The sequence below is a fragment of the Podarcis cretensis genome (genome assembly GCF_951804945.1).
Source record: "Podarcis cretensis genome assembly, chromosome: 2".
In the NCBI taxonomy this organism is placed as follows: domain Eukaryota; kingdom Metazoa; phylum Chordata; class Lepidosauria; order Squamata; family Lacertidae; genus Podarcis; species Podarcis cretensis.
Genome location: NC_137171.1, coordinates 77,697,449 through 77,724,349, shown reverse-complemented (window position 1 = coordinate 77,724,349; position 26,901 = coordinate 77,697,449). Strand labels below are relative to the sequence as shown.

Genomic DNA, 26,901 nt, shown 5'->3' with positions numbered 1-26,901 from the left:
GAAAGAGAAAGACGCTCTGTATTGGGGCATTTTTTAAAAACAAAACAAAACTCTTCCCTGTTACCCCTTTGCGTTTTTGTCAAATGGGGCCAGGCCAATTGATATGCAAAATTCTATGATTATGACTGTAAATGAAGTACACTTTTTATAATAAAAGGAAATGAGATGTGACTTCTTGTGGGGTTTTTTCACCTCTTTCTCTGTGGGAGGTGGGAAGATGCAATGGGAGAGGGGAAGACCAAGCCAGTGTTGTGGAAGGAGGGAAGGGGATCTGCAAGCCTGACAGTGCTCATTCTGTGAAAGAGGCAGTTCCAAAATTAGGTAAACTTATTTGTCTGCTGTTCTGTGCTGAATACTGGGCAGATCTTTAAATAAGAGACATCATTAAATCCCTGGGCTGTCATAATAGGAGGGAAGTAGCACAAGTGCCCACTCCACCATTAAAAATAAGAAAGTGTCAAAGAGGTATATAGACCAGCTTGACTGCCTGCCTCTTAGAAGCTAAACATTACAACAGGAGACACCCAAAGTGTGGTTTGCATGTTGGTGGCACAGTGTGAGGAAAGGAATACAAGTAAGCCAGCATTACGTCTGACTCAACAAGGCAGTAGGCAAGAGTGAGGAACAAAGGTGGTGGGAGGGATTTGAGAGCCTGCAGGGAATAAAGGAACACAGCCACCTTTACGAAAGTGCACACCATATCCCACAACAAATATCCTCTACTGGAGAAGAAGCAATACAATTCAAAATTGAAATACAGTGGTACCTCAGGTTACATACCCTTCAGGTTACAGATGCTTCAGGTTACAGACTCTGCTAACCCAGAAATAGTACCTCAGGTTAAGAACTTTGCTTCAGGATGAGAACAGAAATCGTGCAGCAGCGGCGCAGCAGCAACAGGAGGCCCCAATTAGCTAAAGTGGTGCTTCAGGTTAAGAACAGTTTCAGGTTAAGAAGGGACCTCCGGAACGAATTAAGTTCTTAACCCGAGGTACCACTGTATTCTCATTCAGCCATTTTTCCCTACCATGAACACTGTTGATAAAATGGAGGGACGAAAATTACCTGGCACTCCAAGATCCAGCTTTGAACACTAGAGGGAGAAACAAGATCTCTCAGCTCAACTTCTGTAGCAGTTTGCTCATATGATCAGCAAGGAAGCATGTACTAGGGAACACTTGGACGTGCTGCAGAGAGGAATAAATAGATCACAGACATCCAGTTCCTACAAGCCAGTTCCCACCCTTCCAAGTTGCAGCAGCTTGCTTGCACAGAGAAGAGGTGTCAGATTTTGAGAAACCGCTTGTTTTTTTAGTGTGCTTTCAAATACTACTTGTTTGTTGCAGGAAAAAAATAATTTTCCAATAAAATGTATGGTTACTTGATTTTTTTTCAGTCTCTTGATGGGAAACATTTTGGTCACCAGGGCAACTAGAGTTGGTAAACTGGAGTTGGAAGTGGGGGGGGGGGAGAGCAATAGCGGTCATTGCCTGCCAAAATGTGCAAGAGGAGGTGTTTGCTAGTTCTGGGAGCTTGGAGTTAGGACAGGAAGGTGGAAACTTAAAATGTCCTAAGTGTTGCTAAAGATTAGCACACTTCTCTCTCCTGCGCACAACTGTCTAAGCATTCCCTGAGCTCTCCTGGCATTGGTGTGGTTTCCTGCATGGCAAGCAAGAATGTCTGACAAGCAGCAGGGAAAGTAACAGTGGAGCCATTGATTCTGAAACTTTAGTTTACATGACCTATTCCATGTAGGATAACCTGAGCACAATAGCACACGAGAGACTGCCACGTATCAGTGTAACTTGAGCCTTTTTATACATACCTTGCAGTGTGGGCAGCATATATCTAATTCTGATTGGCAGGCTGCCACTTTTCCAACATTAAGAAACGTGCACCTAAGAGATATGCAAAGTGCTTTGCCTTATGTATGTGGGTGATGGCCAGAGTTCCCCCTGCTTTTCCAGAACTCCCTTTTGCAATGTGCATGGTTTGATTCAGGCAAATACCATGCAGTTCCACACAAGTCCCATGCAATGGAGGAAGGGGAGAACACAAAATAAACTGAGCAAACTTGGTAGATGTGTCCCATATTTATAAAAGAAGTAGCCGTATAGCACACAGCTGAGCATTAGCAACTTAGTCGTGAAATTCCTGTTTTTGCTGTCTCAGGCAGCCACTAAGGATTACCTAGTGAAGAGTTCAATCCATTGGGACACCCGTTGCTGCTTGTTCCTCTCCTGGAACTGCAGGAGTTAAACATCCACCCACATCTCTTTACTATCATAATAGGTTGCAGCATTGTGAGGTAGCAGTTTTCTAATAAAACACACTCAAATGTAGACCCTAAATGGCAGCAAGATGCAAGAGCGCTACAGTGCTTGAAATTATGGAATTTCACTGGAGTAGACAGCTATCAGTGAAAGTCTACTTTTGGGTTGTTGTTTTTTTAAATAAATGTAATAGCACTCTGTAAGATCCCTGTGCCCCCTTTTTGTAGTTTTTTTTAATTAACTGTGAAGTAGTTGTTTGGACACCCACTAGATTGCAAACTGGATGATTAAATAAACCTCAAAGTGCCACTGGCTTAACCGCTCCCTCCTAAACAGAAGTGGCCTTACATTTCTGCTGCAAGCCCTGTACACTATCGGTGAATGCCTGAGTTCTCACTAAAAAAAAAGAAAAGTATGCTATACGCTACAACATTTCAAATTTCAGATATGTGCTCAGGAAGCAGGGCCAGCCCACCCATGAGGCAAGGTGAAGCAGTTGCCTCAGTGTGGCAGGCATAGGACCATTGGGAGAAGCAGCAGATCTAGGCCCGCAAGCGGTGTGCTGCTTGCCGCCCCCACCCCTGACACAAATGCCACCAATGCATTCTCCATGCTGCTGCTGACTCCCCCCTCCTCACCGCCTGCCGCCTCCTCCTCTTCTTTCTCCATGCCATTGATTCCCCACCCCTAGCCAGCCTCCTTCCCCCCACCTTTTTCTTGCGGGGAGTGGCAGAGGTGGCAGGGAAGGAGGTGGCACCTTCCATTTTCTCTCAGCAGCAAAACGTGCTGGGCCAGCCCTGTGGGAAGCCTTGTGTGGGCAGGAGCTTCACCTATGCCTGTTCATGCCTGTCACTCTCCCTACTGTTTCTTAAAAGCTAAGAACAGCAGTCGTTGGGATTTGAGAAATGGCTAAATCTATAATATAAATGACTTTAGATTAGGAAATTAGGTTTTGCAACTTTTGAGGCATGTGTGTTTAGGTATCTTTAATTTTTTTAAATACAGTGGTACCTCAGGTTACATACGCTTCAGGTTACAGACTCCGCCAACCCAGAAATATTACCTCGGGTTAAGAACTTTGCTTCAGGATGAGAACAGAAATTGTGCTCCGGCGGCACGGCAGCAGCGGGAGGCCCCATTAGCTAACGTGGTGCTTCAGGTTAAGAACAGTTTCAGGTTAAGTACGGACCTCCGGAACGAATTAAGTACTTAACCTGAGGTACCACTGTATACTTTTGTTTCATTTGGTTTTTAATTGTATTGTGTTGTCAGATCACTTTCGTGTTTGCTGCCCTAGGCTCCTTTGGGAGGAAGGGCGGAATATGAATTTCATAAACAATGTGTGGCATTTTCAGCACAGTTATCTAAATCCAATGATCCTAAGCATACCCCTTCCCTGTTGCACAAACTACATTGAGTTAACATATAAATAGGGACTTCTGTTTTGGTTCCCCTTTGGTTTGTTTTTATTTAATGTTTCCTGCCTCTTTTACCATGATGAATTCCTGTTGAGAGTGGTCCCGGGGTGACCATTAGGATAGGCCAGGGGTAGGCAACCTAAGGCCCGGGCTCTGGATGTGGCCCAATCGCCTTCTCAATCCGGCCTGTGGATGGTCCGGGAATCAGCATGTCTTTACATTAGTAGAATGTGTCCTTTTATTTAAAATGCATCTCTGGGTTATTTGTGGGGCAATTTTTTCAAAATATAGTCCAGCCCTCCACATGGTCTGAGGGACGGTGGACTGGTCCATGGCTGAAAAAGGTTGCTGACCCTTGGGATAGGCATTGCTGAGCAGCTGTCCACACACACACACACACCTGTACAGAGGCCAGAGGCAGAGCTAGTTGCTCTGGCACCCGGAGTGGCGGGCATGCTGTGCTCCCGGGGGCAGGGCCATGGGGCAGAGCGAGCTGCCCATGGCAGGCTGCTTCCTGTGGGGGGGGGAGCCATGCTGCTTTGCCAGCAGCCTTCCTCCCTTCCCTCTTCCTTTTGACAGCTCGCAGGAGGCTCCCCACCCCGGAAGCAGCCCGGGAGTGGGGGGCAACAGCCTGCTGCATGCCTGTGACTCCCAAGCCTCTCCTGAGCTGTCAAAACAAAGGGGGAAAGGTCACTGGCAAGGCAGTGCAGCTCCGCCCCTTCCCCCAACAGCTCAGCATAGGCCTGGGAGTCACGCGGGGGGCACGCCGAATGTCGCCCCTCAGTGAAGACACCTGGTGCGAACCCCCCCCCACCGCCCCATTCTTCCGCCCCTGACAGAGCCCCCTCCCCCATCATTATCTGGAGCCTCCTGGGTCCTTGCTATCACTGCCTGCTATCCTCTGCTCTCCGAGTATTATTATCATTATTATTAAATTATAATATAATATTAATAATAATAATAATAAATTAAATTTCTATACCACTCTTTATCCGAAGATTACAGGATGGTTTACAATAGGAAAACACAATATGCAATATAAAAGCACAAAAATATATGACCGGAATCTCTTGACACAAATTGACAGGATTTTACCCCCCGCTTTCCCGCCCCATAACAGTAGCAGGAGTTAAAATGTAGCTACTCAACACATTGCTTAACCAGATGCGATTTTTGTTCACACTTGCCCTGGGTGGGTGGGGGAACAGTCATTGTTACTGTCCGTTATCAGGATCACAGTCTTGTGCAACAGGATAATCCACAGCAGCAAATGTACCACCTATTGCAAAGATTACCACAAACTGCTCCTAAAATTTGCCTCATGGTAAGGCTGGCCTTGGCAAGTGTCGGAAATGCAGCTGTCTATGGTTTTAATCTGTAGCACAATCTGCTATCAGCTCAGCAAGGCTGCTGCCTATTACACGTCACCCTAATATTTCCCAGGCTTGCTGCAAAAGTTTTTTAAAAACTCCAAAACAATCAGATGTCATTCTGCTGGTATTCATCTAATGAGATTATGACTGTTGTTGTTATTCCTTCAGCTAATTGTGTAAATTCTTGCTTGGAACAATGTTTTATTTTTGATCCTGCCGTTATTGCATAATATTGTGGTCTACCAAAATCCTCACACAAAGTCTAAAAAATGTATATTCCTTAATAACAGTTTACCTCCAAAAGTTACACATTTTAAACTACCTATGCTACAGTTCATTGTTTCCTTTTTATTTTATGGGTTGGGTTTACTCAACTGATCTATGTAGAGGAAGTTTACTTAAAATATGAGAAAAATAAGGATGAATTATGCAGAAAGCTGCTTTCTCAGAAAGGAGCTGCAGCTGATAAAGTCATTCTGATTTCCTTGTCCCTTCAGAAAAAGGAAACACAACAACAACAACAACAACAACAACAACAACAACAACAACAACAACAAATTTTAAATATTTATAGCCCGCCCATCTGGCTAGTAGATATATTGCATTAAGTCAGCAACATGTGTATTAGAGCAGGGGTGACTAACCTAGATGTTGTAGAGCTACAGTTTCCATCATACCTGACCATTGGTAGCTGGGCTGATGGGAGTTGAAGTCCAACAATATTTGGAGAGCCACAGATTCTCCATCCTTCCCCAGCCGCTCCAGGTAGGGCTGGAAAAGACTCCCGCCTACAACCCCGGTCAGCTATTGCTGATCAGGGTTGGTTAGACAATATTGAGCTGAATAGGCCAATGATCTAACTCAGTAGAAGGAACAAGGTAGGTTCCCAGGGTGAATATGCAGCCCCATCACTGTTTTCCTCTCTTAGACATGCTGGACCACATTACACTGATCCACACTTCTGTAAATTCCAGGTTTGATTAATGCAACCTGAGCTGTAAAATTAAGGGGGCTGCCCTTGACATTCATTCAGAAGCTTCAGATGGTGCAGAAGGTTGCTGCAGATTCCCTAGCTGGTGTGTGGGGATGTGGGCATCCTGTACTCTACCAGGCACAAGCTTTAGCCAGACATTTGCCTGAATGCCTAAGGGCTAAAAGCAGAGCTAGACATGCCAGCCCCACTTTTCCATGTCCCCATAGATGCTGGCTCCCAACAATAAAACCCAAATGGCAATAAAATGGAAAATATGAAATAAAAGAAGCAATAAAATAGAATTAAAAATCAAAATGACTATTCAGCCCATTGAATGTGCCGTCTTCCATTTTCAGCCACAAATCCACAGATACACAGTGGAATACCGTCTTCAAAAGCCCTTCCTTGGGTTTTTGAAGGCTAGGTACACAGAGACAAGGCCTGCTCTGTAGCGTCATCCCAGTTCTGGATTATTCTCCCAAGGGTTACTTGCATAAAACAGTAGGATTTCAGCACAAAACTAGATGCACAAAACTAGATGATGTGCTATGTGCATGGCCATGTTTTTGTTTTGTTTTGTTGATTATAGCAGCAACAGGACCTCCAATCTAAAGCAGGATTGCAGCCTGGGGAGTGTGGTTTAACTCTTCTACCCTTTGTTGTTTTCTAAACTAGAACTGGTTCCCCACCCCCCACCCCCCAAGCTGCTGTGTGCCTCAGGAGGGAAAATACTTGTTTCCTTTCCAGGGCAAACAGAAGCTTTGAGGGTACACCACATTATTCACAGTGCAATTTTAGTACAGATCAGGGGTGTCCACGATTAATGAAGTATATAGTATATATAATGCTTCATGTATTGTGATTCTTTGGCACCAGGTTACAACTTCTTCATTTGCCCAGGCCTTTTTATGCACAGTTTTTGCTGTAGATTTAAGCACTTTTATCAAATTGTGTTATATTGGTATGTTATGACGTTGGTTTTTAATATTATTTTAGTTGTGACCTACCATCATTTGTAGAAGACATTCCTAGTATACATAAATGAGTAAAGCCTTTTGTCCTGTAGCATGTGTTGAAAAATGATTAAAATCAACCTTTATTCAACTGATTCTGCTCTGACATAACTGTAGCTTTGAAGCCAAGAAGCCTCCATCTTCAGCAGTAGCACTCAAGCCTTATATCTGTCTTTTGCTTTGAAATGGCAAAGGTGAAGTAGATAGACCTCAGCTGGTATGTCCAAATGTAGCGGCTTTCATTGGTCACAGCTTGAAACAGAGTATTATGCTTTCATCATCTAGGGCAGTCTGGTAGCTTTGCACAGACCCCCTGAACAGTTTAACTCATCGTCTATTTTTAGAGATCCATGACTTTGCAGGACTTACTGCAGTATGCAGAACTCAGTGAACCAAGCTATTTTTGATCACACAGATTTTTACACCTGATATAAAACCACGCTCAAGAATTGGCCGCAAAATCTCTCCAGCTTTTAAAAGCCCTTTTAAATTTAAATGCCTTGGGAAAGTAAACCTTCTCCCCACACAAAATTAAATGACATTCAAAACAATGTAATGTCCAAATTCATGGCCCACTGAGTCCAACATCAGAGCATATTAAAAATTTCCAAGTAATATAGGAACACAAGAGTCTGCCAATGGCCCATCTAATTCTTGCAATTAATAATAATTCCTTATTACATGTAAGTACAGTGGGCGCTCGGGTCGCGAACGTGATCTGTGCGGGATGCACGTTCGCAACCCGCAGTGTTTGCAACCGGCAGTGTTCGCAACCCGCGTCTGTGCACACATGGGTTGCGATTCAGTGCTTCTGAGCATGCGCAAAGCACAATTTAGTCTCTGTAAACAGACTGACAAATTGCCTCCCTGAGAAATACATGTTAACTTCTATTGATGTCTACTGAGGTCTAGAGGAGTTCACCATATTTTATAAAATGATTCTCTTGAGGTTTTTAAGATTACAAAATGGATTGATAGGAGCTCAACCCATATCAAGAGTACATTAGGAGAGATCTCCCTCATTCGCCAGGAGTTGTTGTATGTATCTCAGGCTCACCAAAATCCGAGTCTATATGCACCCTCTTGGTGCATATAGAACTTTATGACAGCAGGAAATTACTCAGCCTAGCAAAATCTCATTGTTCATGGAAAGTGCTCCTCATTCAAATAATCATGTAGGCATTATGAAAAATCTTTTTACCAGGCAAGCTGTGCTCACATAACCTAGCAACCTACGACATGCCAACTATAATGAATGTATAGGTTAAAGGGGAGAAAGAAGGGGTGGGGGAGGGAGAGAAAAGGAACTCATGCAATATTCCCAGCAGGATTTTTTTAATCATTTAATTGTTCTTCTATTTAATCCATTATGGCTTTTGCCACAGAAGCAACAAACTAATGTCGATGTAACGCTTTAGTATTTGCCATAAAGGTAAGGGGTATTTTGCACTTGTCTAATTGTCTCATCTTCATTAAGTGTTGCTGTTAAGTTTAATAGTTTCTCATTACCGTAGCAGATGTGTTTAAGTGGCAATTAGGCACCCCCACCCCACAAAATGCAGTGAACTTGATTCTTCTTTTACTCTTGCTTTATTCCATAACACTCATTACACTCCTTTTCAGCCTCCAGCCCTGGCTATACTCCATTTCCTTCCATTATTATGATTCAGATATAGGTTGGTGTTACTTCTGGTTTCTGATGCTGTCTGTGAGTTAAGCATTTTAGGACCTGCAGCATATAATGGAAAATTGCTATGCTTAGGCTGCTATTTCAGTTACAAGATCAGGATATCTCTCCCACTGTTGCTCTTCAGAAACTGGTATACAGAGTCACACAGTTGTCATGACTAGTAGCCACTGATAGACTTATTCTCCAAGAATTTGTCTAAGCTGCATCTTGTGAGAGTGAATTGCATAGTTTAACTATGAGCTGCTGCATGCAGAAGTCTTTTCTGCTCCCTATCCTGAATCTTCCAACATTCATATTCCTTGGTTGTCCCTGACTTATAGTATTATGAGAGAAAGAGAAAACCTCTCCCTATTCACATAACCATGGGAGTAGCCGGGATTTTTTTGGGGGGGCCAGGACTTTTGTTAAGGGAGCCAGGACCAACATGAATGGTCAGTTAGTTAAGTATTTTTATTGCTCTAGTTGATGGGGGGGGGAGCTGCCCCCCATCCCCCGTGGGCTACACACATGTACATAACTATGCTCTGACTCTGTTCCAGGAAAGCACCCTCAGATCTGCTGCAGGCAGTATGCTGAAGAGTCTAGTATAGGGCAAATGTTCGGCTGCTGCAAGAAGCAGCCTGTTTTCCACCTGGCCAGCATCCATATATTAATGATGTCAGCACATGCTCTGTGGTGGGCGGGGGGGGGGGGGGACAGGCAGCCATAAGTGGCAACGGTGAATGAAGAGCCTCAGCTCAGTGTTAGCATGCCCCAGGTTCAATTCCTCACATGTTTTTTTTTAGGTAGGGCTGGCAAAGATGTTTTAAACCCTAGAGATCTAACACCAGTCAGTGTAGGCGATGCACTGAGTGAGAAGTTTTGACTCGAAGAAGTAGAAGGCAGATTCCCGTGTTCCTGTCTACAGACAGGCACCAGCTGGCGAAATTTCCTGGGTTTCTCAGTGCCAGAACTGGCAGTTGTCCTGAACTTTTGCAACGGTGATAAGGCAATTAGTGAATCTGCCAGGTGGCAACCCATCTCCCAGGCTGAGCTTTCTCAGCTGCCAACATTCATACTGAAAAGCTGGCATAGGCATATGTGCCTTTATACATACCACCTCCTTAGATTTGCCCACCTCACCCTGCTGTGTGCTGCTACCATCTTCCATAGGAGTGAGAATATTATTTTAAATGCAATAAATAAAATAATATATAAAACACTGGGCGAGCTGCCGTTAGTATCCTTCAACCAAGAAAAATTAATGGTACATCTGTTTTGTGATGAGGGAAATTACACGATGGCCAAAACTGCAGGGAATTTGGGAGAGTAAGGGAGTAAGATGGGCAATTTGTAGAAGAGACACACAGGAAAGCTCCAAAGTTGGCTGGGCTACTGTGTTTACAAACCCTATTGACCGATTGACCAAGGCTTGCTGCTTCCATGCCTGGCTCCCTGTTGAGAGGCACCTGGGCAGGCTGCTTTGGATAGCATCCCTGTAGCCTTCCTTTCCCCCATGGATCCTAAGGCTGCATTTCTCATCACAGTTTCATTGCCCACGGTCAGTGCCAGAAACATGAAAATAATGTCTGTGCCATGGCTTGCCCAAAATACCTGGGGGAATTTTCTACCTACCACAACATGCAATAAATAAATCTTATGTATTTATTATGTTTATATCCTGTCCTTCCTCCCAGGGTTGCAAACAAGAGACAAATCAGTAAAGACTTGTTTTTAACAATTCCAGTATGGATGATGATTGGGAAAGATCTTGACTTAAAAGGTTTATTGCATTGCCACCCTCCAGACCTCCCAAGGAGGGTGCGCATTATTATGGACTCAGCTATACAGCTACAAATAAAACCTTTAAAGTGTGTTGTAAAGTTCATTATGCAAATGTGACAATAGATAGCAATGGTGAGCTATGGCAAATTCAATATATTTTTCAAAACGTTTTAGAAAATGGATTTTCACAATGTTTTTTATATGGAAAGTTAGATAAATGGTACAAAAGCTTTTTCAGGGCTATTCCTGCTCTCAAGAACTCCACAGTTTTGTAAAATATAATAACAAAGCTATTGCATCAACATACGTTTACAGGATAATTTTCACGAAAGGAAGCCGAACTACAAATGGAAGATATCTATAGCGGAACAAGGTTATCTATATCTACTTTCCTAGACAGCAGGGGCACAGTCAGGCAATGTAAAACTCTGAACTTATTGTTTTTGAGCTGGGAAGGTATTCTGAAAAAAGAATGTACATTACTTCGCTTACTTTAAAATGTGGCAAACCAACCTTGCTGCATTTGGAGGAGGGGTTCCTCCTGCTCCTCTTGGACTTCTGCCCTAATGTCCTGCCCTGACAATACCATTTCCAGACAGTCTGGGTCAAATTAGTTCCAACACCAGTCAAAATTTTCAAAGTACACACGGGACCCAACTATTTCTATGAGCTGGAAGGGCAAAGGCCTTGTGCTTTTAGTGACCTGATGCATTAAAGACTTTAAAGGTAAATGCACTTGAGTTAACGCAGATTAAATTTTACAAACTGTTAAACCCCCAGATGAGCTAACTCCAGCTTCTGGTACCAACATAATCCTAACATATTTGTAAATATAATCTGTTTATGAACTAGGTGTTGCCACAAGGCATGCAAGACGAGCCCTGCTGCATCAGACCAGACAACCATCTAGTCCAGCATCCTGTTCTCACAGTGGCTCATGGGATGTCATTGTGGAGCTGTACATTGTTCTTTCCCCTCACTTTTTAAGAAACAAAAACTCAAAACTCCCCCCCCCCCGGAAACTGTGGTGGTGAATTTATTGATTGTAGGCAATGTTTTTATGCCCAGAACTGGTAGAAAGCTGTATCAACTGATACCAGAAAAAGGAAATGAGCACAGGGACTATGAATGAAGAATCCAAAAAACCATACAAAGTGTGTGTAGTTTTTCTCTGGGATAATTCTTGAGAGATTTTTAATTGTGCAATTCTACACTGAGATAATGATTTCGCTTTTTTAAAATTAAGTTAGTGTGTTTGGAAATTCATCTCTACTTCAAGCTCTACACACTTAGATTTGCATTAAGACTGATCGGCTCCCCAAAGAGGTATTGGTTTGGTTTGAGTCTGCCTCATGAAGCCCCTGTACACATTGGAAGACACAGCATTTGACTTTGAGCAAAGGCTACATTGCCATTTATTTAGTTAGCAGTCTACCTCTTAACATTATCCTGAACATATTTATTGGAAGTAAAATTTGCCTACATAAAAAAATCAAAAAGCTTGCTTTTCAAATACAGTGGAACTGCGTGTTGTGTACCACCCTCCTTACGAATACTTCGGTTTACAAGCTCTGCTAACCCGGAAGTAGATTCCCCTTGTTGCGAACTTTGCCCCAGGATGCGAGCGGAAGTTGCACACCGGTGGCACGACAGCAGCAGGAGGCGACATTAGCGAAAGTGCGCCTCATGTTAATAATAGTTTCGGGTTACAAACGGACCTCTGGAACGAATTAAGTTCGTAAGCAGAGGTATCACTGTATGCACATACTGAGAATTATGGTACTTTTCTTTGCTGGTTTAGCAACATAACACTTGGTGAAGAACTAAATATTTTTAGCCATTTTATGACTTTAGGAACTAATCTCATTATGTTGAGAGGTCCAACTCAGCATTTGAATATTTGGGTGCCCCAACTACGCAACTATGCCGGTCTTGCTTTATTCCCATACAATATGCAAGAGATGGATACCTAAAAGGGATAGGATAAAACAGTGTATTGCTGTTATACTGAAACACCAGGGCAGGTTCAAGCTATACTCATAAGCTCCTTACTGTGTGATAGCAACTGAAAACCTAAAACATGAACTTTCAAACAATTTAACAATGTAAGAAACAACCCTCAAGTGTTGAACAGAATCATGGAGGCCTGACACAAGCAGTGGTGTTCAGGAAATGGCTGGGTGGGTTTATTTAAAGGCTTTGAGTAATGCAAAGAAATAGCCCAGCATTTTGCTTCTTTAGTAAAAGGCGAAAGATTTATACGATCTGAAGAGAAACCAGAGTATACCAGCATTTTGCTTCTTAAACGTTTTATTCTCAAGCAGCATGCTGTCACTTTAAACCCCTTGGCTAGGTGACTTTCCTTAAACAAATGCAAACAGACCTGTGAAGCAGGAGGTCTTTTAACCTTGAAATGCAAAGCCTCTGCAAAAACAACAGGCTCTGCTGTTTTGTTTAGCAGCCGGTCTGTTACAAGGGATAATTAGGTGAAAAAGGCACATTCTTAGAGGGCATTCTTCTACTGAAGATGAGCATGTCTAAAAGAAGGACATTAGAAGAGTCTGGCTGGGTTGCTGGCCCAAAGGTCCCTCTAGGGCAGCACTCTATAGCCAGTAGAGAATATTCCCTTATGTGGGGAATCTTTTTGTAGCCTGAACGCCGCATTCTCTCATGAGCAAACTTCTGGGGGGCACATGCCAGTACTGGGTAGAATCAGAGGCAAAAGTGGGCGGGGCAAAAGTTCAAACCCCTCAACTGTCCCGATTTGAGCAGGACACTCCAGAATTACAGAAGCCATCCCAGCTTCTGACTGGATCCCAGAGTGTCTCATCTTTTGGTCTGGTATTCTGGGGCAAATCAGATGGATCCCATGAGAGCTCGGGACCCAAAAACAAACGGGATGTTGATCAGTGGGATGTTGGAGGGTATGAAGTGGGAGAGCAACAATGTATGAAAATGCTAATTAAGGGCAGATCCACACCACACATTTAAAGTACAGTGGTACCTTGGGTTACATATGCTTCAGGTTACATACGCTTCAGGTTACAGACTCCGCTAACCCAGAAATATTACCTCGGGTTAAGAACTTTGCTTCAGGATGAGAACAGAAATCGTGTTCTGGCGGTGCGGCAGCAGCAGGAGGCCCCATTAGCTAAAGTGGTGCCTCAGGTTAAGAACAGTTTCAGGTTAAGAACGGACCTCCGGAATGAATTAAGTACTTAACCTGAGATACCACTGTACAGCCAATGCCCATTTAAAGCATACAACCTCCCCCAAAGAATCCTGGGAAGTGTAGTTTGTTAAGGATGCAGAGAACTGTAACTCTGTGAGGGGGAAACTGTGAGGATCTGTTGGGAGAGGTTATATGCTTTAAATGGGCATCTGATGTGCATTAAAGGTATGGTGTGTATCCATCCAACCCTTAACTTTGTACAGTAGCTTTCCACACACACGGCCCTCCAGGTTCCATCCAGGCAAACAAGACAGGTGGTCAAAGTTCAAAGTCACATTCCAGTCCAGCAAAAGCATTTGTAGGGGGCACAAAGTAGGGGCAGTGCAGTGGCATATCTTGGGAAGAGTCCACTAGGCTGGAGGTTCCCCAGACCCTTGTCATAAATACTGGTATGCAACAGACATTTCTTTAGTGATAGTATTCACCTTCCCCCATAGATTTATAACTTGCATCATCACCAGTTTCCCTAAGTATGTTAGCCCCAATACATCTGAACCATTGATAAACCAACAAATATTCAGAGTGCATTGCTGCATCAGCTCTTTCAAGATGTGCCCTGGAGAAGGAAACTTCCTTTACTGCCGCTTTTTAAAAACAAGGCCACAGGGAACAACTCTACTCCACAGAGACTTTATTATTGCAAGGGGAAGCCTTCGAAGTTTGACAAAAGAAAAACCAGCAACTGGCAGTGGTGGACCTTCCCAAAATGCCTCCTGGTGTTACAATGCCAAGCATATCTACATAGAAGCCCTACCCATTTAACTGGAAATGTCTTCCCTGGGCCTAAGCCACACCCTGTTTGTTTTTCAGATATATAGTGGTAATTTGGGTTATGAACTTAATTCATTCCGGAGGTCCGTTCTTAATCTGAAACCGTTCTTAACCTGAGGCGTGCTTACACTAATGGGGCCTCTCGCTGCTGCCACGCCGCCGGCACATGATCTCCGTTCTCATCCTGGGGCAAAGTTCGTAACCCAAGGTACTACTTCTGGGTTAGCGGAGTTTGTAACCCGAAGTGTTTGTAACCTGAGGTACCACTGTAATGGCAATCTACATGTCCTCTCTCTCAGTTGTAGCCTAGATACAGGCATGTAGGTTTTTTCAGATTTTCATCATGCTGAAAATTGTACCTGGAAAATTAGGCAGAACCACTGGATAACATTTGGATTCTTTGTTGGATGACTCATCCATGTTCTTCTCTTTTCCGCACACGGGTGAACCTTTCGCTGCTTATTTAGAATTCCGAGGAACAGACACCTAGGAGAGTTGCCAGCCTCCCAGAACAACAACAGCAAAATGGATTGGCTGTTTTGTTTGCTTTTGGAACAGTTGCCAGAAAAGCAGTGGGCAAGGCCTATCCTCCTCACTGAGTTTTGTCTAGGACGTCTTAGGTGAACAGGCAGCAGAATATAGCTTTTGCATGGAATTTTGTCCTTGGATCCCCCAAAACCACCATAGGTAGGGTAAAAAGTGTTCGTTTCTAAGTAAAAGATCAGCAACCCTACGTAGCTCCCAAACTTCACAAGCCAGGCTGCTAAAATGGCACTGACTGGAAAGGCAGTGTGTGTGTGTGTGTGTGTGTGTGTGCGCACGCGCATGTTGAAATTTGTGTTTTTAAATGCAATTGTGTGAATATTTCAATTATACGTTTTGAAAATATAGAAGGAAAAGTATTTCAGCACAAATGAAATATCAATTTAAAAAAATAAACACACCGATAAAATGCTACTGACAGGAGAGTTAACAACCAAGGAGTGCTGAAGTAGATGTATGCCCATTATGTCACTGCTTTGATCAAAGCTACACCTCTTAAAAAAGATGGAGGAGTAGTTCTAAAGCAGTCTAAGTCTATGGAGGCTGTTCTGTTCTCTTGGTCTGAAAGAGAAAGAAGAACAAAAGGATAAACATTTGCCGCCTTGCACTGAGCCCCCTAATCCCCATCCTTTCTCCAGGAAGCTAGCTTGGCTGTTTCCCGAAATTAGAAAGCTTGATTGGCTTTCAACAGTTGCTGGATCCAGAAATTAGAGGGATCTGGTACCCCCCCCCCCAAAAAAAATCACCTCATAACACCATATATACACACAGACACACAACCTTATTCTCTTGACTATAATTTGTTTTAACAGATTTTAATACTGTACAGTGGTACCTTGGGTTAAGTACTTAATTCGTTCCGGAGGTCCGTTCTTAACCTGAAACTGTTCTTAACCTGAAGCACCACTTTAGCTAATGGGGCCTCCTGCTGCCACCGCGCCACCAGAGCCCGATTTCTGTTCTCATCCTGAAGCAAAGTTCTTAACCCGAGGTACTATTTCTGGGTTAGCGGAGTCTGTAACCTGAAGTGTATGTAACCCGAGGTACCACTGTATTGTTGTCACCTGCCCTAATGGTCACCATTTCCAGCTGCTTTGTGCCCATGGAATCAAGGCATGCATTGGCTTGAAGGGAGTCCCCTTTTTCCTAGCTTATTCGTGGGTTTGTGGCCCAGATTGCATGTCTTTTCGTTGAATGGGTGTGTGTGCTGATGACTAAGAATAAAGAGGGGAAATTAGTGCCTCAGAGATTTCCAGTTGCCTTTTCTTTTTTAATCAACTGAGAGGGCTGTTGCTGCATAGGACAAGTTTAGACTCTTGACTACAGGATGTAATTGCAACAAAGCTACCAGCAGGCTAATGCATGTGCTTCCTTTCTCCAGCAGTGTGGCACCGCACTGCTTTCAACATGACTTGGAACCAGTTGTAATTTGCTCTATCCTTAAGGGTTTCTTCTTTTTTATAAAAAGAATATTTGCTTTACGCTTTTGCCAGAAAAAGCCTTTTGCCAGGCAAAGCCTTGAAGCTGCAAATCTTTTGTGTTAAAGTTGTATAATGTCCTCCTGCCTTGCTTTGTTTCTAAATCAACCAACAAGTGTGGCTCATGTATTTATCAGATCAAAACTCCACTTAAAATAATAGAGAGGGGAATTGTCTGATCATTATTTTAGTTTAGTTTTAAGCCGGAAAAAAGAGATCGAGGGAAGGCTGCTCCAATCAAAGAGTGTAGTCAGATGAAATCAGCAAGTAGCCATAGCACAAGCTGTGTGCAGCTCAGCAGCACTCTTGAAAGTAGGAGTTTGTTTTGTTTTTAAAAATCTGACCTGCTTTTTCTGAATGACACATATGTGGGAGAAGTGCTATTGAATCCCAGAGGCTTGAACACATTCCTGCTGCTTCCTTCGTACTGGTTAGTTTTAAGAAGACAAGTGTTTTCATAAGAAGCAGAGAGGCAGAATACAAATGTTCAGCAAATATTTCACTGCCTTGTCCAGCCGGTTGTGAGATCTAACAGCCACAGTACTAGAATGCTGCAATCTGGAAAAGGCAAGAATTGCTCTGCCTGTTCTTCAGTAGGATGCCTTAACCCTGCAAAAAGGTTACTTGCCTGTTTTTGCTTTTGAACTTCAGGCACCAGTTTCCAGAATGTGTGTCAAATTCAGACATTTGGCATTGCTACTGGATTATTAGTAGTTTAATCGAGCTTTGTATCTGTGATTTAAAAAGAAAAGAAAAGTACAGTAAAAGCCAGAACCAGCATTTTCATTCACGTCTGCATGACATGCAATGTATCCATGATCTAACAAAGACCCCTCTCTTTAAATACAGTGGTACCTCGGGTTACAGACACTTCAGGTTACAGACTCCAGTAACCCAGAAATAGTACCTCGGGTTAAGAACTTTGCTTCAGGATGAGAACAGAAATCGCGTGGCGGCAGCAGCAGGCCCCATTAGCTAAAGTGGTACCTCAGGTTAAGAACCGTTTCAGGTTAAGAATGGACCTCCAGAATGAATTAAGTTCTTAACCCGAGGTACCACTGTAGTAATGTGCATTAATAAACAATAGCGCAAATTCTTAATTTCTGTTTCCTCGTAGTTTAGGGTTTCGTTGTTTTGTTTTGTTTCAAGAAGGCTTCGGATGCTACTCTATGAATACAAGCATTCTTATTGTGCAACTACAATCTAGAGTTTATGCTGGTGGTTTAATTTTTAACTGAACTTCCTGCATTCCTTTCCTACAAAATTGTTTGTAGAAGACAGGACTAGATGAACAGGAATTGCTACAGGGACTGACTGGGGGTGGGGAATGGGAAGGGCAAGAGAAATTTAGATTTACTCAGCTCCTATACTGAACACAGTGCAAGGATCTTCTAGTGGCCTGGCAATATTTATAGATTCTATTCTACCTCTCTTCGCATATTGTTTTAACTGGACTGTTCCTCTTATGTTGTCCCAAATTGACATAACAATGCATTTTAAGGCCTTGTTATCTTTGCCTCTCTCTCACTAATTTTGCTGTTTCTCTCCACTCTCAACATTCAGAGTGCAAGCTTCCCAAGGAAGGAACCTGTGCTCTTTTTCTTTCATATGCAATGCTGTCATGTGCAATGCACACTGATGAGGTAATATTAATAGTTGTAACAAAAAAAATTCCTTCCAGTAGCACCTTAAAGACCAACTAAGTTAGTTCTTGGTATGAGCTTTCGTGTGCATGCACACTTCTTCAGATACCAACACGGCTACCTATTAATAGTTGTGTAATTAATAGTTGCATTCTCCCTACCCCAAGGAGACTGCACTTAACCTATGGGTGAGGCCTTGACAGTCTGATCACTCTTAAAGCTGGTGAATGATGACCTACATTTCTTATATAGCTATGAAACTTAGTGTAAACGATACAAGCCATGTTTGGGTGCTCACTCTCACATGATGTACGATGGTGTGAGGGGCAAAGTGGGGCTTGCCCACTGGTCCTGCCCCTACTGTCACATTCCCACTACTTCTGTGTGAAGGGCACTGGAAGCCTTTGGTTGCTCCTCCTCCTCCTCCTCCTCTGCTCCAGTCCCAGCAAGTCAGGTTGTGGTTGCACTGACCAGAGCATCAAGTTTCCACCCTGTAGGCCGGAGCTGGCTCGTGGGTCTGGGTATGTGTGAAAAAGAAGGTGTGTTCCAGCTGGCCCAGATCCAGGCAGCGAGTTGCGAGCACAGATCACACTGGGTGAGGAAAGAGGGGAGTGTAGCATATTCAGACCAATAACAAGCAAGGAGCTGAAGAATGCTATGTACATACACTAGATTGTTTGATCTCTCTCTCTCTCTCTCTCTCTCTCTCTCTCTCCTCTCCCTTCCAACCATTGGAGACCGTGAAGCCTGTTGCTATGAGCCTGCTGCATTTGAAAATTAGCTCTTAGGGCAGGGCGGTGGCTTTATGGGAATTGGGAGTGGGAAAATAACCTAAGAGGTAGAAGCTTGCCTCTTTGCTAGGACTTTGGCTGGCAAATTCTAACTGAACATTGCAAGAGTAATCACTTCTCAGGTTCGTTTTAACAGGAAAAGAAGGCCTTCCCTGTTCCTCACACTCTGGTCAAATTCTTTCTTTTTTATGCTCTCTAGCTGTACACCATTAACATTTAGAGAGTGGGTTTTAAGTATACTCCATCCACTCAGTCCTGGCAATTAAAAGCAAGCTGAAAGTGCAGAGTGCTTGAGAAAAGGAGACCTGCTGAATTAGGCCCATCGAGTCCAGCATCCTGCCCTCAACCACACGACAAGAGCATAATGGCACTCTCGCCATTTGTGGTTCCTAGCAACAGGGACATACTGCCTCTCATGCCTGAGCTGCGTGACTAGTAGCCATTGACAGCTTTATCCTTCACGAATCTGTCCTTTATAAAGCGAATTCTGGCACTAAATCTAATACTAAATATAGGGTAGTGAATTTCATAGTTTACCTATGTGCTTTGTGAAGCAGGACTTCCAACATGCAGCTTCATTGAATGACCTTGTCTTCTAGTATTATATGAGTAGAGGAGGTGAAAAAAAAATCTCTCTATCCACTTTCTCTACTTTTATAGACTTTACTTGCATGAAAAAATACAAGGGGTTGTGTCCCTGTTGCTTCACTTGCCAACTCCCGCTGCCATGCCCCTGAGCTTTCCCTTCCCACCCTGCACAACCACAGAGCTCACTTCTCATCTTTCCAGCACCATTTCTTAAGCCTCTTCTATTATGCAGCTCCACTTTGCACCCATTTTTACCTTCGTCCCATGCCCATGCCTTCCCCCTCATTTTGTGCAACCCCTCCTAGCACACAAACCGCCTCCATGGCAACCTCCTGCATCTTCCTTCTCCCACACATTGCAACTACTAAGCACCCTATTCTTGACCCTTTCATGCCTCTGCTTTCATCTTCAACCCCATTCCAAAGTTTCCCAATCCCTCCTTTGCACCCCAGTTTTCACCTTTACTCCCCCCCCTTGCTGCTCCTTTGTTGTTGTTGTTTAGTCGTTTAGTCGTGTCCGACTCTTCGTGACCCCATGGACCAGAGAACGCCAGGCACTCCTGTCCTCCACTGCCCCCCGCAGCTTGGTCAGACTCATGCTGGTAACCTCGAAAACACTATCCAACCATCTCGTCCTCTGTCGCCCCCTTCTCCTTGTGCCCTCCATCTTTCCCAACATCAGGGTCTTCTCCAGGGAGTCTTCTCTTCTCATGAGGTGGCCAAAGTACTGGAGCCTCAGCTTCACAATCTGTCCTTCCAGTGAGCACTCAGGGCTGATTTCCTTCAGAATGGAGGAAAAAGAGAAAAGCTGCTCCTAGCTTTTCTCAATTCTCCCTTGCACATAGTAAAGGTAAAGGGACCCCTGACCATTAGGCCAGTCGTGACCGACTCTGGGGTTGCAGCGCTCATCTCGCTTTATTGGCCGAGGGAGCCGGTGTTTGTCTGCAGACAGCTTCCGGGTCATGTGGCCAGCATGACTAAGCCACTCCTGGCGAACCAGAGCAGCACACGGAAACACCATTTACCTTCCCACCGGAGTGATACCTATTTATCTACTTGCACTTTGATGTGCTTTCGAACTGCTAGGTTGGCAGGAGCAGGGACCGAGCAGCGGGAGCTCACCCCGTTGCAGGGATTTGAACCACCAACCTTCTGATTGGCAAGTCCTGGGCTCTGTGGTTTAACCCACAGTGCCACCCATGCCCCCCCTTGCACATAGGTCAAGCCTATTTCCATGCCTTATCACCTCTCCTATTGTGTGGTCTTTTTTGCATACACACAGACACCTGTATCACCTTTGCCCCCCTTTTCCTACCTTCTCCTTCATCCTTTTTGCAACTTTTCCTTGCACACAGGCCATCACCCATTTCCATGTCCCCCTCCTATTCTACAGAGCTCATGCTGATACATACTAATTTATCTTTAAGATGAATAGAACATTATGAGCAAGTTAGAGAAGGCTAAGTTCGGCTGATGGTGAATGTTGTACATATATTGGTGTTTGCTTGTTTGCTTCTAAATTACTATATTGAAACTGGAACATCATGCTGAAGAGAACAAATAGTTTCAGGAGTGAAATATATTATGGAAATATAGTACTCTGGACTGTTTGAGGGCTTTGCATCCTTTATCTCTTTCATATGAAGCAGCTGAGGAATAGAAGGAGAAGTTCCAAACAGGCAATTTATTCCCTTTTAGTCCGCCTCCCTTCTCACAGTTTTCAAATGATGGCAGAAGTTTAAAAAAGAATTAAGAATCTATTTCATCACACCCCTCTTTTAGGTTGCTTGAGCTCAAACCTGCTCAGATATTAGAGATGACTGCAGCCTTGTTTGTTTAGACTGGCTTTTAGTGCCCAATGATAAGGAGAGAGTCAGTCTTCTGCATATGTGGAAAATCCAGGTAGTTGTCTCAGCTTCAGCCCCCTCCTTTTATTAAAGGGGGGTGGCCTACTTTACAGGGTTATGGGAAGGATAACTTCAATATAGCTCTTCGTAAGCACCATGCATTTAATTATGTTTACATCTTGCAGAGTCCATGTAAAAATTGGCATTAGTTTTGAGGAATTCACAGCCAAAACAAGAACTGTTCAGTAGGAAGGCTTATTTAGGTAATCAGAACCAAAATAGGGATATTAAAAGAAACAGGAAATAGAATCCTAACCCACACTTAAAACCTAACCCATTGACTTCAATACCAGAAGTCACAAACCAGAGCATACTACTTGTTCATACAATAAAAGACCATGGGTTAAATCCAGCCTTGCAACTCAGAGAAGAAACTGGGATCCAGTGGAGGCTTCCTGCTGGAGGAAGGGTATGGGGTAGTCATTTTTGCTGATTCTCCCTTCAGTTCCAGCATTGCCTCCTAGACTATTCCACTGAGTTTTATTCTAGAGGAACAAGTATCTGTAAGGGAAAGGAGGGTTTGGATGAAAATTGCTGCCCATCCCTTTACCAATGCCAATGGAACTAAGTCATGCTCCAATCCATCATCATCAGGAGGAGGAAATCAAAGAGACTAGATAAAAATAAACAATGGTTTGTTTTAACCCAGGTTTGTGCAACAAACCAAGAGTTATTTTACAGACTAGCAAACAAGCCAAGGCTTTTTTCACAAAAGCTTGGTTTGTTTCCCAGCTTCTATAGTCTTATGTCTTTGTAGCTTTAGCAAGCATATGTGGCAAACAAATCATGGTTAAGCAAGACTATTATCAACTTGGTGAGTATCTATTCAACTCAGATAATACATGCATTAGTCTTAAAAGATTAGAAGGGTCAAGATGGCAAACGTTTTAAATGACTTTGCTCTCCAAGAGAGCTGCATTTTAGAGTCATTACGACTACAAAATCATCATCATCATCATCATCATCATCATCATCATCATCATCTGCCCATTTGACTGGGTTGCCCGAGCCACTCTGGGCAGCTTCCAACAAAATATTAAAAACACAATCAAACATCAAACATCAAACATTAAAATATTCCCTATACATGGCTGCCTCCAGATGTCTTCTAAAATTCAGATAGTTCTTAATTTCCTTGACATATGATGCGAGGGTGTTCCACAGGATGGGTGCGACTACAGAGAAGGCCCTCTACTTGGTTCCCTGTAACCTCACTTCTCGCAGTGAGGGAACTCCAAGAAGGCCCTTGGAGCTGGACCTCAGTGGCCGGGCTGAACTATGTGGGTAGAGACACTCCTTCAAGTATACAGGGCTGAGGCTGTTTAGGGCTTTAAAGGTCAGTGCCAACACTTTGAATTTTAGGAATTCATAAGAATTTATTTGTTTTAGAAGCGAACCATCTAAAATGAGGTGCAGACGAACCATTTTTTGGAACATTTTATGCTTTTGGTAGACTGCTGACTGTGTGTTGGGGGCTTTTGCAACAACTGTATAATTACACAAGAGAGAGCAAAGACCTCTGTACAGTGAAACAAGGAAGTCACAGACTTCTGCCTTTCTTCACCACCTCAAAATTTTAAAACAGCAGATAGAAAGTGTTTTGATTATTCTGCAATGGTAACATGATTTTCCAGTGGACCAAATGTGGCTTTAGGCAGAATTTTCTTTGATCGTATAGCTCGCTTTGAATTCAATGCATGGATAATTGAAAACTGAGAGTTATAAATTCTGCAACATGGTGCTCCAATGGGGAACTGACTTAAATCTACCAGAGGGTTTCATGCTTGAGCCATCTCTGCAGGGGCTGGCAACATCTAAAAGTAAATTAAAAAAAAAAAAAAGACTGCCCGAAGAGTATTAGGTTTATGGCAGTAAAAATACGCCTATGGTGTGCTGTAGGACACTGAGATCATTGCTGTTCTTTAGCACAACAACAACATTTCAGTTTGGCTTCTAAAACCTGCTCTATGACACCATCTGGAGGGGAAAAATAAGCATAGCTCACACAACCCTATGTACAATAGGCCAACCTTCTGCATCACTAGAAAAATACCATATATCATCCCTCTCTAACCTGGCCTCCTCCCAGTTGTTTTGGATTACAGTCTTCATCTGTGCTGGCTGAGGTTGATGAGAGTTGCAGTCTAAGAGATCTGGAGGATACCAGATTGGGGAAGTCTGCCATATATGAACACCCACAGTTGTATCTAAACAGGTGTATTTACATCCTGTACTATGCCCATCAATAAAAGTAGCTTATTTATATAGTGTGCACATGTGGTTGGGGGGGAAATAAATTGTGTGCTAGGTAAATGCTATTAAAAAGCAGGTGGGGGAGAAGCAGATCCTCTTAATTCTTCTTTATCTTCTTCTTTCTGCACCATGGGGATTGAAGAGTAGGAAAACAAAGCTAGAACAGAAAACACAGTAAAATCAGATAGTGAGGATCTGAATATATCAGGCACACTGCTTCTTATGAGGCCTTGCACAAATGACTATCTTGTAGCCTTGTTTATTTTATAGCACTTATGCAAGAATGACGATATACTGTAGCCTTGAGTGCTTGGAACCGGGTGAGAAATACCTAAATACAATTCTTTACCTGCTTTGACAGTGCCAAATGCCAGTAAATATAACAGTGATTTCTCAGGCAGTGTGAAATCCTCCTGGTGTATATACCATTCAGCCACAACCCAGGATTCTTTGCATGATGCAGCTTCTGGGTAGATGGGAGCTTGTAAGAGAAGCCAATGAATTCATACACTTCCACTGTCACTTTGGAGGGAACTAAAAATAAGTCTTTTATCAATCTGTTAGAAAGCAACAGATGATGGCTTGGCAATTGTGAGCCATATGCCTCTCCGAGCCTCCCATTCCATGTTGGAAGTGAATTAGCAATACAGTATAGCACTCTCTGAAGAATAAACTGGTGTAGGCTACTTTTCCTTACTTAATGACCATTAAAAAAAAAAGAAAATTAATATGGCTGAGGTAAAATAAGCTTTTTAGATACAGTCGTACCTTGTTGTGCCAAAAAGGATGCAGGGCAAAGCACCGTTCTGCGCGCACACACAGAGCAGTTTGCTCTTCTGTGCATGCGTCATTTAGCACTTCTGTGCATGCGCGAGCAGCAAACCTGGAAGTAACCCATTCTGTAACTTCTGGGTTTGCCAGGACGTTCGCTGAAATGGATGCTAGATAAGGCAGATGTTCATGGAGGTATTACTGTACTAGGCTGCTTCAGACATAGTTATATTGGCTTTTTAAACCATGCTTTACTAACCCAGGGACAGGAAGGGTGTCCATATGTTGCCACATCCTGTTCCCCTCACATATGGGCTTTGGCATTGAACATTGTTTGCATATAAACCATAATTTTCCACCGTACTCAAACCTGTAAACTTTGGTTTAAATGATCCACAATCCCAAACCAAAGCTGGCACAGAAAGTAAGAGATAAAACAGTGTGCCCACATGGCAGATTACCTTGGTTTCACAAACTGGAGTTTATCAAGTGGCAATCGTTACTTCTTAGCTGGCCCACTTTGTATTATCTAATTAAAACTGCCATTGGTTCTTTTTTCAGGGAACCATACTGTGCTTTATACATATGTAAGGGATATTTGAGAATTTTCACATACCGTATTTTTCACCCTATAGGATGCACTTTTTCTCCTCCAAAAATGAAGGGGAAATGTGTGTGCGTCCTATGGGGCGAATGCAGGCTTCAGGAGAGCCCCACCACCAGCCCCACAAGCTCGGGGGACAGCGGGGAGGCGGAACGCCGCCATCCCGCTGTCCCCCAACCTGGTTTGGAGGCTGGTGGTGGGGAGAAGGCTGCTCCTCCCCGTCGCCAGTCCCGCAAACTCGGTGGACAGCTTCCCGCCCCAGCCCGTGCCTGGGGGGGGGGGGGAAATAAATTTTTTTCCTTTATTTCCCCCCAAAAAAACTAGGTGCGTCCTATGGGCCGGTGGCTAATAAGAATAGTTTCAGGCACAACTTCCCCCCAAACCAAGTGCTTAGAAAGGCATCTGGAGTATAACTAATTATTCACGATGGTTTTTGTCCAAGATAGCCATCATTATCTGCTTGAACTGTTGTTTTGTTAGAATTTATGAAGTGTACTTTTTCTATAGCAAGACTCAAACATTGAAAATTAGGAAAGACAAAACGTGATTTCTTTCTTTATTGGTGCAATTGTATCTTGACCTACCCTACAAAATTGTTAAATATATTTTGCCCTTCTTACTAGCTGCATTTAGAAGCAACTAGACTTTCATTTTATCAGAATGTAGGATATGCTCAGTTTTTTAATCCAATTTCAACCGTATGTTAAAACTGTCATTAGTGAAAAACCATAATCCTGAGTTTGGATGAAAACACAAGCTGAGTTTAAAGGAAACAGACTAAACACTGTTTAGTCTGTTCACAGCTTCCTTCTGCTTGTTTGTGTAGAACTGCATTTTACACATTAGCATTTTGTTTTTAAAATGCCCATGGAGAACTTGCTGCAAGAAAGAGTACCATGCTGGAAATTGCTCTTCAGCCATTTAATGCAGGTGGTGCTGTGGGTTAAACCACAGAGCCTAGGACCTCCTGATCAGAAGGTCAGCGGTTCGAATCCCTGCGACAGGGTGAGCTCCCATTGCTTGGTCCCTGCTCCTGCCAACCTAGCAGTTCGAAAGCATGAAGTGCAAGTAGATAAATAGGTACTGCTCTGGCGGGAAGGTAAACGGCGTTTCCATGCGCTGCTCTGGTTCGCCAGAAGCGGCTTAGGCATGCTGGCCACATGACCCGGAAGCTGTCTGCGGACAAACGCCGGCTCCCTCGGCCTATAGAGCGAGATTAGCGCCGCAACCCCAGAGTCAGTCATGATTGGACCTAATGGTCAGGGGTCCCTTTACTTTTACCTTTAAGCTGCAAGACATGATAAGTACAATATGCCTACAAAATTTCTATGTAATAGTTCTGAACAGGAAGTGACAAAATGGGTGTCTGGAAATATGTGTTTTTAATAATGTCTTTGATGGTTTGTATTTCTTAAATTACTGTATGTTTTTGACAAGATATGTTGTTTAACATTCCTTCTATTGTCTTTTTTCTTTCTTTTCTTTTTTTTGTTGTAGACCTTTTTCCTTTCCCCCCTTTATAATAGAATATTGTGTCTCATGTGTAACTTTTAATGTGCAAATAAAAATTAAAGGGAAAAAAGGGTGGAAGTGTGTCAGCTTCTTAATGATCATCCAATGAGCTTTGCTTTCTGAGGAGTCAGGACATGCCGCCCCTGGGTTTTCAAGCTTATTTTCGACTGGATTTCTCTCTTCCTTTCCATGGTCTTAGCCTTCAGCCACCAGCCCCACCCCCCTTCTCCATTGTTCACACTTAAGCAGTTTGAGAACTTTGACATTTCTGTCTTCCATGTCTGCCCCAAGGCATTTTGGCACCC

General features: G+C 43.3%; 1 long non-coding RNA gene across 1 annotated transcript in view; it reads left to right on the top strand.

Moving 5' to 3' along the window:
* LOC307211090 overlaps positions 1-26,901 on the top strand; it is a 387,208-nt gene that overhangs the window by 168,626 nt on the left and 191,681 nt on the right. The window lies entirely within an intron of this gene.